Consider the following 11,849-nt stretch of genomic DNA (forward strand, 5'->3'; position numbering starts at 1 on the left):
TGTATCTACATATTCTATGTTCTTGAAAAGATATCCCCTCAAAGTCCCTTCCCCAATCTTGATAACATTTTCTTAACTCTCCCATTTAACTCTTTCATTCATGCTAATCTCTGTTAGTATTTCAGGCCTTGGGAATTTATGTCTTACTCATAATATTTTCTGTTTGGCTGCTTACATAAAGGGTTCAAAGAAATTCTTGTTATATAAGTGGAAATTGATTACTCTTAACATATCCTTCTGAGTTATGATTTATCATGTTTTAGGAATAAGACTCCAATTCATGGAGATATAATGGCAGAAGTTTAGCCTCTAGTGTGGAGTTTAAAAGTTTCCCAGTTTAAAACAAACATGTCCCCTAGTAAAAGATAAATTCTAGGAACTTGAGCACATGGACAGGAAAATACATACTTTTAAAGAAGTAATTGAAATGTGTCACATTGCTGATTGCACATTCTATCATACATATAGTATAAAAGTAATATACTTGATTTTTTGGTAGACCGTTCCACATTTCACATTTTGTAAGACACAAAACAGAATGACCATATGTCATTACTTTGCACTTTCTCATGCACTTCATAATTCCATCCAGCCAAAAATCTCACAGCTTCAACTTTTCTTTAGAAGTCAGTATCTTATAACTTAATATCTGTCCAACAATCTCATTTCCATTTTCCTGGCTCTTGTCACTACTTAGCTTTTAGTATTAACAGAGCTTTGTAGTCTATTGATACACTGGGCTTCTTTCAATCTCTTACTGGCCCTTGTCAGAAGAATGTTTCCATAATGTAGCTCCAATTGTAACTTTTTCCTCTTTTATAACTTGGTATATCTATAACATTTTCCACATAAGGCTTAGACTTCTTAGCTTGGTACACAAGATTCTTGTTGATATGGTCCCTATCTACCTAGCTAGCTTTATTTTTCCATTGTTCCCAAACAGCACTGTGGTCTAAAGTCACTGCCCTTAATGTGCCAAAACTTTTTTCATTTTCTTTTTTGTTTTTAGAGGTTTTTGCTATAGGGCACGTGCACTCTCCAGACAGACAGAGAGAGTCAGAGAGACCAGAAAACAAGAAATCACCCCCCAGAAGGGATGGCTATGCCACAATCCCTTCTCCTCCATTCTTCTCTTGGGATCTTGGGCACACATGCGCACAGGCCCGGCATGAGTTTTAAACCACTCGATCCGGGACTTGAACCATGGTCGACTACTTGGGAGTCCAGTAACATAGCCATTATTCTAACTGCTGGTCCCAACTTTTTTTCATTTTCATGTCTCTTTTTCTGTTGATCCCTGTGCTAGCATGTCCTTATTAGTCCTTCTCCTATAATCTTGTTTCATCTGGATGACTTCTGTCCCTTCCAAATTTGATTCAAACTCAAATTCCCAAAATTATTTTGAAATCATTTTCCAGACTCCTAAGATTCCCTTGAAAACTTTTCCTATAGAATTTAGCAGACTTACTTATCTTCTACAATGGAACCATAAATCTATTGAGGGCAGGAACTAGAATTTGTTTGATTTAGTGTCTTTAGTGCCTAGCAAATTGATATACTCTCCCTGGGTACTCAATAAATATTTTTGAGATAATATTTGTCATCTTTACTTTCCAGATAACAGTGAGATAAAGAAATTCCAGTTAACTTCTTTTAAAACTTCCAATATATTCATATATTCACCCATCACATATTTTTATAGGTAACTTTTATTATTTTTTCTCTATTGTTTTATAATTGACATTTCACTTAACAAATTTTCTGTTACCATTACCCAAATTTCTTTTTGTAAAACCACTTCCTCTTTCAACTTTATAATGAAAGGACATTCTGCAAATCTGTGGAGCAGTCTTTCTTTATAGGTCTGTCTTTACTGGAATGCTATCTTGAAAATTCTATCCACCACAACTTTTATGGACACTTCACCTATCTATTCTTACCTCAAGGAGACTACAAGTCTCCATTTGTGTTTCTGTTTTTACACTGTGGCTTGAAATTTTTCTACAGGAAGTAAGAGAGGGTAATGATAGAACCCCACTTGTTTGTTTTCTGTGTCTCATGAATTATGGCTTTAAACTAACTCTTAACCAGTCCTTAAAATAAACATGTCTCATATTGTATCTAATTTTCTATTTGTTTCATGTTAAGAGAAAAATAATAATTTATGTTGATCCACCTTGGTCAAAAGCAAAAGTATTAAAATAATTTAACCAAGGTTAAGAAATATATGCAATAGGCCCAGTAGGTGGCATGGTGGTTAAAGTGTTGGATTCCCACATGGCCAACCATGTTTTGAGTCCTGAACCTGGCAACTTGAAAATCATGCCAAGTGTATGTGTATACATTTCGAAAACCCCAAGAGGGGAATGGAGAAGGAATTGCAACATGGCTATTCCTACTCAGGGGTGATTTTTTACTTTCCCTTTCTCTCTCTCTCCAGTGAGCACATGTACTCTATGGAAAAAACCTAAACAACAACAAAAAACTATACATTACCTTTGAAAGGTCTGGGGTATAAGATCAGAAACTCTGTTTCTAAGATATCACAAATGCAAGAATTGCTGGCATGTCTTTTCCAATAATGTCAGTCACCTGTACCACCATGGTGGGTGATTTTCTGAAATATTCCACTCCTAATCTAGAATCCAAAAGAAGTGGCTACTGGTTCTGTTAGCTGTCTGTTCACAGGAAAGAATTTCTAGTAAGACTTCTGAAAGCCAGAGGAACCCATTATAGATAGTCTTAACTGCCTAAACGCAACTGAAACTCTAGAAAAGTGGCCAATTTTTTTTCCCTAAAATTATCATTACAGAAGCCCTCATTAGTAGTTTTAACCGAGATTAGTAGTATAAAGGAATTCTGTAAGTGTACATTTAAACCTCCTTCCTACAGAAAATATAGAATACACAGAATAATGCTAACTTGACAATAGAAAAATTGGCACAATTTCTATTTATGTTCATGAAAAATAACATGTTATTTGACATGAAGTTGGAATTTGATAAATATTGGACAAATATAACAAAGGATGAATTCTAGTAAATCTAGTTTAGATGTGTGCTTCTTCTTTTTTATTTATTTATTTTTTGAATGTTTTTTTGCTATAGGGCATGGGGACTCACCAGAAAGACACAGAGAGAAACAGAGAGTCAGAAAGCAAGAAATCAACACCAAGTAGATATGGCCACACCGCAATCTCTTCTCCATTTTCCTCTTGGGATCTTGGGCACGCGCACACACACACACACACACACACACACACACACATGTGCCTGGCATTGAGTTCAAACCACCAGATCCGGGATTCAAACCACGGTTGACTTCGTGGGAGTTCAGTGACATAGCCATTATGGCAACTGCTAGTCTCGTGTACTTCTTTTTAGCATTCAAAAACTATAGAAGTAAAGGTGCTAGTAGACCAGTATGCCACTCAGCAAACCTTTAGCATTCTTAAAGAATATACAAGGCACTTGAACAAAATATGACATTGTTAAGATAGAGAAATTTCTGAATGTCTAATTAAATATCTCTGGAGAGATGGATATGGATAAATACTAATTCAAATAAGAAACACTGTTTTTAAATGTTTATAATAGCTTCCTGGAATTGTAGCAGTTCTATAACCCTGTAGTGCTTTGTGTGTAGGATCTTAACTTGATGACAATAATATTCCATGGTTTGAAATAATTTCACTGTGTGAGAGTTTATGATATTTCAATTTTTTTTTTCCATTCAGGATGCTTCAATTTTGAAAGTTAAAAGAACTAATATATAAATAGACATATCTATTATGGTTAGTTTTCTGGAAAAGGATCTAATGTATATACATTTCTAAAGAGGGCTTCTTATACATAGTTAAGTTATGCTGATAATACTGTATGTTTGACACTGCATAGCACTTGTTTTCTCCTTTTTAAAACCAAATATCAGAATTTATAATAGAATCTCTCAAATTGGTGACTTTTATTAACTCTGAAGCCAGAAAAATTCTAACAGGCCAGGCAAATGGTTAATGGAGAAAATACTCCTGTTATCAGGCTACTTATTAGCCATTATTATTATTTTGAATTATATCAAGTGGCTAAGATAAAATATGTTCACTGAAAGTGCCTAATTGAACTAGATTGTCTTTATTAACAAGGCCCTATTAAGTGGTTTCAGCTGTAATAGCATTTGAGTTCCATTAGGTTTTGAAGTGATTTAGAAATTCAAATTATTTTTAAAAATTAGATGTCAGGGTAGTGTATAATTAGTAAATACTAGGTTGAAGTCGCAAATTTATATTCAGTAGTGGGATTGAATAGAAACATTGGGTGTTGTTGAACCACAAATATAGAGTTGAGAAAACACTTTTAAATCCACTTGTTCTTTGCCATGTGAAATAGAAACATTTAAGTTTTTAAAAATCTTGTTTCTTTTACTCTGATATAAATACAAAAATTAAACCAATACTATTTTTTTAAAAAAAAGGCATAAAAGATGATAGGTATTTTACTTGTATGCTCATGTTTGGAAGCTGCTAATTACTTGTGATAAATGATTACACCACTAAGAAGTTAAAACTACACCTGATTTTTTTAAAAAGGAAAGAATAAATACGTAAATAAAATAATACTGCTGGTGTACTCTTTTGAAGTTAATTAATGGTAATAAAATTTTGAAATACAATTTAGGAGAGAGGATAACTCAGTTTTCTAAATCAATGGCAAAGAATAGAATAAGATGAATTTATTTTGTATTTTTGTTAATCCTTAATATTTTGAATAAACATTTCCAGGGCCGCTATTATGCAGCCAGCATTCTTTTAGCTTCTAAACTTATATATTGACAGGAAACACAGGCACGATTTCTATTGGAGGATGGTAACTATTATCAAATAGCCACCTTTATCAAATACTATGAAGAAACATTAAAAAAATTCTAAACCAACTCTTGCAAGACATTACAAAGGATGGACACATTCCAACTTGAACTATGGAATAAGAATTAACTTACTATATATATAAAAGACATTATAAGATAACAAGAGACAAATATCCCTCATAAACATAGATACAATACTTTTATATAAAAATTTAATGCATTTAATCTAACAGTAGTACACAACATTGAGTCTGCAATCCAATTAAGTAGAGTTTATCTCAGGAATGCAAGGTTGGCTTGCCATTCAAAATAGCAAAATGGAAAAGTTAAATGGTCATCTCACTAGAAGTATAAAAGTCAATTTAAAAAATATTTATTCTAAAATTTAAAATAAAGAATTTATTTTATTTTATTATTAATAAAAAATATATAAATATTTTAAATAATTATTTAAAATTATTTATTTTAAAAAGTCTCAGAAGCATGGAGAAAAAGTCAAATTTTCTCAATCTTATAAAGAGTATCTATGAACAACCCAGTGTAAATCATAGTTAATTGTGAGAAAATGCATATTTTCCAGTTAGGATTTAACAACAACAACAAAAAAAACCCAAAAAAGCCAAAAACCATAAAACAGAAAAAAAGCCGATCAAAGTGGTGGGACTCGCATCATGGCCGCAGAGTCCTGAAGCTCTCCAGGAGGACTCTTTCAGCTCGGGTCGACGCTTGCCTTGTTCGATTCGCCTTTGCATCCCCCAACTCCCCAAGGTCTAGCCCCGCACATCATGGAAAACTGAGCAGATCCAGAAGGCCAAGATGATTGAGCAGGCCGAGCGCTACAGTGACATGGCCACCTGCATGAAAGCTGTGACCTAGTAGGGTGCCGAGTTGTTTAACGAGGAGCCCAACCTGCTGTGGGTGGCCTACAAGAACGTGGTCGGGGCTACAGGTCTGCCTCGAGGGTCATCTCGAGCATACAGCAGAAGATCAACACTTCTGACAAGAAATTGCAGCTGATTAAGGACTATCGGGACAAAGTGGAGTCGGATCTGAGGTCCATCTGCACCAAGGTCCTGAAATTATTGTTAAGTATTTAATAACCAGTGCAACTAATCCAGAGAGTAAAGTCTTCTATCTGAAAATGAAGGGCGATTACTTCTAGTACCTTGCTGAGGTTGCCTGTGGTGATGATCGAAAAGAACTATTGATAATTTCTAAGGAGCTTACCAAGAGGTATTTGATAAAAACGAGAAAGAGATGCAACTCACACACCCAATCCGCCTGGGCCGGCTCTTAACTTTTCTGTATTTTACTATGAGATCCTTAATAACTCAGAGCTTGCCTGCACATTGGCTAAAATGGCATTCAATGAAGCCATTGCAGAGCTTGATACAGGAATGAAGACTCACAAAGACAACACCCTCATCATTCAGTTGCTTAGAAACAACATTATGGACATGAGTGCAGGAGAAGAATGCGATGCAGCAGAAGGGTCAACAACTATATGCATACAGGGTGTCATCATCCTTCCCCTCGAAACACCTTTTTACACGTCTCCATTCCTATTCCACTCGGATTTCCCATAGAAAGACACCTACTTACATGTATGGAGTCAGCTGTTTATAATCTTTTCACACTGCAGCTTTGGGAAACTCCATTCCTTGGTTTGTGTTTGTCTTGGCCTTCCTGGTGTGCAGTTAAAGGGCATGTCATTTTTTTTTTTTTTTTTTTTTTTTGTGGACGCCATGAAAGCAAACAAAATCACGTGAATAAGAACATTCATCAAGAAGCCCAGTCTGTGTAAATGCTTAGAAAAGTACACACGTCCAAGTCTAAAACTCCAGTACTTTTCCATACAGATTTGTGCACATGTGAGAAGGTGTCTGGTTTCTCTAGTGATTGTGGAGAGTTAGACCACTATTGTGTTTTGATAATCATTGAAATGTAGTCCCCAAAAAAGCCTTGTGAAAATGTCATGCCCTATGTAACAAGAGAGTCACATAAAATAAAATTACATTTTGTAAACAAACAAACAAAACCCAGAAATGTTTGTTCTCATAAATTTAATTTGATATTCCAGTATAAAAAAATACAGGTGTTTGTTCTCATAAATTCAATTTGTTATTGCCATATAAAAAAGCAAAAGAAATAGTTAAAGTTATTCAGATTGGGTAAGAAAGAGTAAAAATTATCCTTATTTTATAAAATCATCTGTAGAGAAAGCCTACAGAAACTAAACTAACATGTGTTTTAGTATTTATAATAGTATAAACTAATATTTTACAAGATAAAAGACCATTCATTAAACAAAAAGTATTTTATAAACTAGTCATATATATTTATTCATTACAATGAAAAATTCACATCAGTATCAACAATACGAAATACTATAGGTTAAAACAGTAAAAGATATGCAAGATCTGTACATTAAAAATTTTAAAATATATTTGGAGATATTTAACAATAGCTAAATAAGTGGAGGTATACCTCATGTTTATGAATCTGAAGAGTCGGTATTTCTAACTTCTCCTTTTTCTCAAAATTAATGTTTAGATTCATAGTAACCTAAACCAAAATCTAGACAATATTTTTTAAAGAATCAGACTAGCTGATTCTAAAATTCATAGAGAAATGCAAGGAAATAAAATAACTAAAACAACTTAGAAAGAAAAGAAAAGGGTCCAGCAGATGGCATAGTGGTTAAGGCACCGGACTCCCACATGGCCAACCATCATTTGAGTTCCAGATCTGGTGGCTTGAATATCATTCCAGGCATGAGTGCATGTGTGCCACAAGAAGAGAATGGAAGAGAAGGGATTACAGTGTGGCCCTATCCCCAGGGGTGGAGGAGTGGGGTGATTTTTCACTTTTCTTCTCACTGTCTCTCTGTCTTCTGTGAGTGCACACACCTCATAGAAAAACAAAAACAAAAACAAACCAAAACAAACAAAGAAAGGAAAGAACAGAGTTTGAGGACTTACTCTGACTGACACCAAGATTCATGATCAGCTTACAATAATCAAGAAAATATGGTATTAACCTCAAGAGAGACAACTAGATCAATAGAAGTAAATAAAATATCCAAATATCCATATATACATTTTTATATAAGTGATTTTTAAGAAACTGTTGAAGATATTTTATTGGATAAAGAAAATACTTCTCAACACATGCATTAAAACAATTTGATATTAATGAGCCAACCAGGTGGCATGGAGGTTAAGGTGACTAGACCACAAATGGCCAACTGCGTGGTTTGTGCCCCAGACCTGGCATCTTAAAAAACATGCTTGCTGTGTATGTGCGTGCCCCAAACCCTGAAAGAATGGAGGAGTTTGTGGGGTGGCCATTCCCATGAGGGGATGATTTCTTATTTTCTATCTCTGTCTCTGTCTCCCCATCCAGCAAACACATGGGTTCTAGAGCAAACTGAAAAGAAGAAAAGGATCTTCACATGTAAAGAAAAAGTGAGCTTTAATCTATACAATACATGATACACAGTAATCAACTCAAAATGGATCAGGGACATAAGTGCAAAAGCTAAAGCAGTAAAACATCTAGAAAAAACATTGGAAAAATTTCTGTAACCTGATGGTACAAAGGTATCTTAGCTATATCACCAAAACACAATTAATTAGCAACTTCATATAAATAAATAGCTGTTGAATTTCAAAAAAATATTGTTAACTGGGTAAAAGAATATCCATTGACTTGGAGAACATGCTTTTCTCTTTCTTTCTTTCTTTCTTTCTTTCTTTCTTTCTTTCTTTCTTTCTTTCTTTCCTTCCTTTCTTTCTTTCTTTCTTTCTTTTTAAATAACATACCTAACAAAGATAAATTCAGAACTCAACAACACAATAATGAGGAAATAAAGTATCTAAACAAAATGGGCAAAAGATGTAAACAGACATTTTATCAAAGAAGACATTCAAAGACAAATAAGTTCTAAAACGGTGCTTAACATCATTAGTCATTAGGGAAATGCAAATTAAATCTTTAATGAAGGCTCATAGCCTCCTTGTCCCTCCTGCAGCACTCTACCAGGGATCTCCCCAGCTTGCCTGTCGGCCATGACTGACAAGGAAGCAGCCTTTGATGATGAAGTGGAAGAACATGTGATATAATGAGGAGTACACAATATGGAAAAAGAACACTCCTTTTCTTTACGATTTGGTGATGACCCATGCTCTGGCGTGATCCAGCTAACTGCACAGTGGTTTCCAGATGTAACCAGACCTGAAGGGAAAGATTTCAGCATTCATCAACTTGTCCTGGAGACACATACCTCAAGTGAACAAAACCACCCGGTGATAGCCAGTGCACAGCTCTCTAACAATGATGCTCAGTTTGCAGTGTCACACTATGGCATTGAGAAATGAGAATTTGAAGGTTTTGGCTCAGCTAGTGGAAAAATTTGAAATAGAAATCAAGATCAGCCATGAAGGAGAAGTAAACAGGGCCCGTTATATGCCCCAGAGCACTTGCATCATTGCAAAAAGACTCCATCCAGCAATGTGCTTGTTTTGGTCTATATAAGACATCTTCCTAAGCCAGACCCTTCTGGAGACTTACATCTCCCTGGACACCAGAAGGAAGACTATGGGCTTTCTTGGAACTCAAATTTCAGTGGGCACTTACTTAGTGCTTCCGATGACCATACCATCTGCCTGTGGGACATCAGTGCCATTCCAAAGGAAGGAAAAGTGGTGGATGCAAAGACCATCTTTACAGGACATACAGCAGTGGTGGAAGATGTTTCCCGGCATCTGCACCATGAAGCTCTTTTTAGATCAGTTGTTGATGATCAGAAACTTATGATTTGGGATACTCATTCAAACAATACATCCAAACCAGGCCATTCAGTTGATGCTCACACTGCTTAAGTGAACTGCCTCTCTTTCAATCCTTATAGTGAATTCATCCTTGCCACAGAATCAGCTGATGAGGCTGTTGCCCTGTGGGATCTGAGAAATCTAAAACTGAAGTTGCATTCCTCTGAATCCCGCAAGGATGAAATATTCTAAGTTCAACGGGAGTCTAATAATGAGACTATTTTGGCTTCCAGAGGTATGGATTGCAGACCAGATGTCTGGGATTTAAATAAAATTGGAGAGGAACAATCCCCAGAAGACGCAGAGAATGGGCCACTGGAGGAGTTTTATTCATGGCTGTCACATTGCCAAGATATCTGATTTCTTGTGGAATCCCAATGAACCTTGGGTGAATTGTTCTGTATCAGGAGACAATATCATGCAAGTGTGGCAGATGGCAGAGAACATTTATAATGATGAAGACCCTGAAGGAAGTGTGGATCCATATGCACAAGGGTCCTAGATATGGCTGCACTTCTGATTTTAGACTCTCTCTCTTGTTTTTTTTTTTCTTTCAATCCTGCAATTGGTTTAACGCTGGTTTTTGAGACATATCTTAAACTATCCTTCTGTAATAGGTATCACCAATATGCTTAGCCCAAACAGTGGATGATTTTAAAGAGGAACTAGGGGAAGGGGCGCCTAATTTAGAAAATCCACATACTTATGTTTAAATTTTCTTCAGGAATTTTCTAGTAATAAACCCAGGTCTAATAAGCCACAGAAAGGGGAATATTATGTGTTATTGTTTTTCTTCTGATGCTGTATCTCCCCAAGTTTTTAAGACTCACTTAAGTAAATACTAGAGTAAGGAATAAAGTTAAGTGAGGTAGGTGTCTGAGCCATGAAGTGTAAATAGTGCAAGATGTCAATTATAAAAGTGAAGAGCTGGAAAAAGGTACAAAACCAGCCTTTACAGATTCCAAGCAATATAAACTACATCCAGCAACTTCTCCAACCATGATAAAATTAAACTTGATATTAATTTCAGGAAAAATCCTGAAAAATACACAAATACATGGAAGTTAAATAATCTACTCCTGAGTGACTTCATGACTACTGAAAAGATTAAGAAAAATTAAAAGATTCATGGAACAAGTGATAATGAGTATACAAGTTTCCATAATTTATGGAACACTGAAAAAACAGTCTTAAGAGGGATTCATAGCAATTAGTGCGTACAAGAAAAAGATGGAAAGGTGACAAAAAAACAATGTGACATCATGCCTCAGGGAATTGGAAAAAACAACAACAAAAAAAAATCTAGAAAAAAATGCCAGGAGAAAAGAAATAATAAAGATTCAAGCAGAAATAAATGAAATAGAAAATAAGCAAACTGGGACCAGCAGTTGGTGTAATGGCTATGTTGCTGGACTCCCACGTAGTCGGCCGCGGTTCGAGTCCCGGACCCGGTGGCTAAAACTCACGCCGGGCGCGTGTGTGTGCATGCCCAAGATCCTGAGAGGAGAATGGATGAGAAGGGATTACAACATGGCCATCCCCCCTGGGGGGTTATTTCTCACTTTCTGTCTCTCTGCCACTCTGGCGAGCACACACGCCCTATAGCAAAAACCTCTACAAAAAAAGAAAAAAAAAGAAAATAAGCAAACTATACAGAAAATAAATGAAAACAAAAATGGTTCTTTGAAAAGATAAACAAAATTGACACACAATTAGCTAGAATAATTAAGAAGAGAGAAAGGAATCAGATATATCAAATTCACAATGAATCAGGTAACATTGCAACAGATATAAAAGAAATACAAAATATCATTAGAGGATACTATGAGTGACTATACACCAACAAAGGAGAAAACCTGGAGGAGATGGACAAATTCCTGGACACATATGATACACTGAGATTGACTCAGGAGGTCATAGAAATCCTGAATAGACCAGTAACAAGAAATGAGATTGAACCAGTAATAAATAAGCTCCCAACACAGAAAGTCCAGGACCTGATGGCTTTATGGCTAAATTTTACAAAACTTTTAAAGAATAGGTAACCCCCATTCTACTCAAACTGTTTCTAAAGATTCAAAAGGAAAGAACCCTTCCAAATTCATTCTACGAAGCCTCTATTACCCTCATTCCAAAAACAGATAAGGTTACGGA

General features: G+C 35.5%; 2 pseudogenes; both read left to right on the forward strand.

Moving 5' to 3' along the window:
• The first annotated feature begins 5,658 nt into the window (after positions 1-5,658).
• On the forward strand, positions 5,659-6,449 carry LOC102500130 (14-3-3 protein theta pseudogene; annotated as a pseudogene).
• A 2,484-nt stretch (positions 6,450-8,933) lies between these two features.
• On the forward strand, positions 8,934-10,197 carry LOC102496510 (histone-binding protein RBBP4 pseudogene; annotated as a pseudogene).
• The last annotated feature ends 1,652 nt before the right edge of the window (positions 10,198-11,849 follow it).

This window comes from Tupaia chinensis, unplaced genomic scaffold (assembly GCF_000334495.1).
Source record: "Tupaia chinensis unplaced genomic scaffold, TupChi_1.0 Scaffold140508_1, whole genome shotgun sequence".
Taxonomy (NCBI): Eukaryota; Metazoa; Chordata; class Mammalia; order Scandentia; family Tupaiidae; genus Tupaia; species Tupaia belangeri.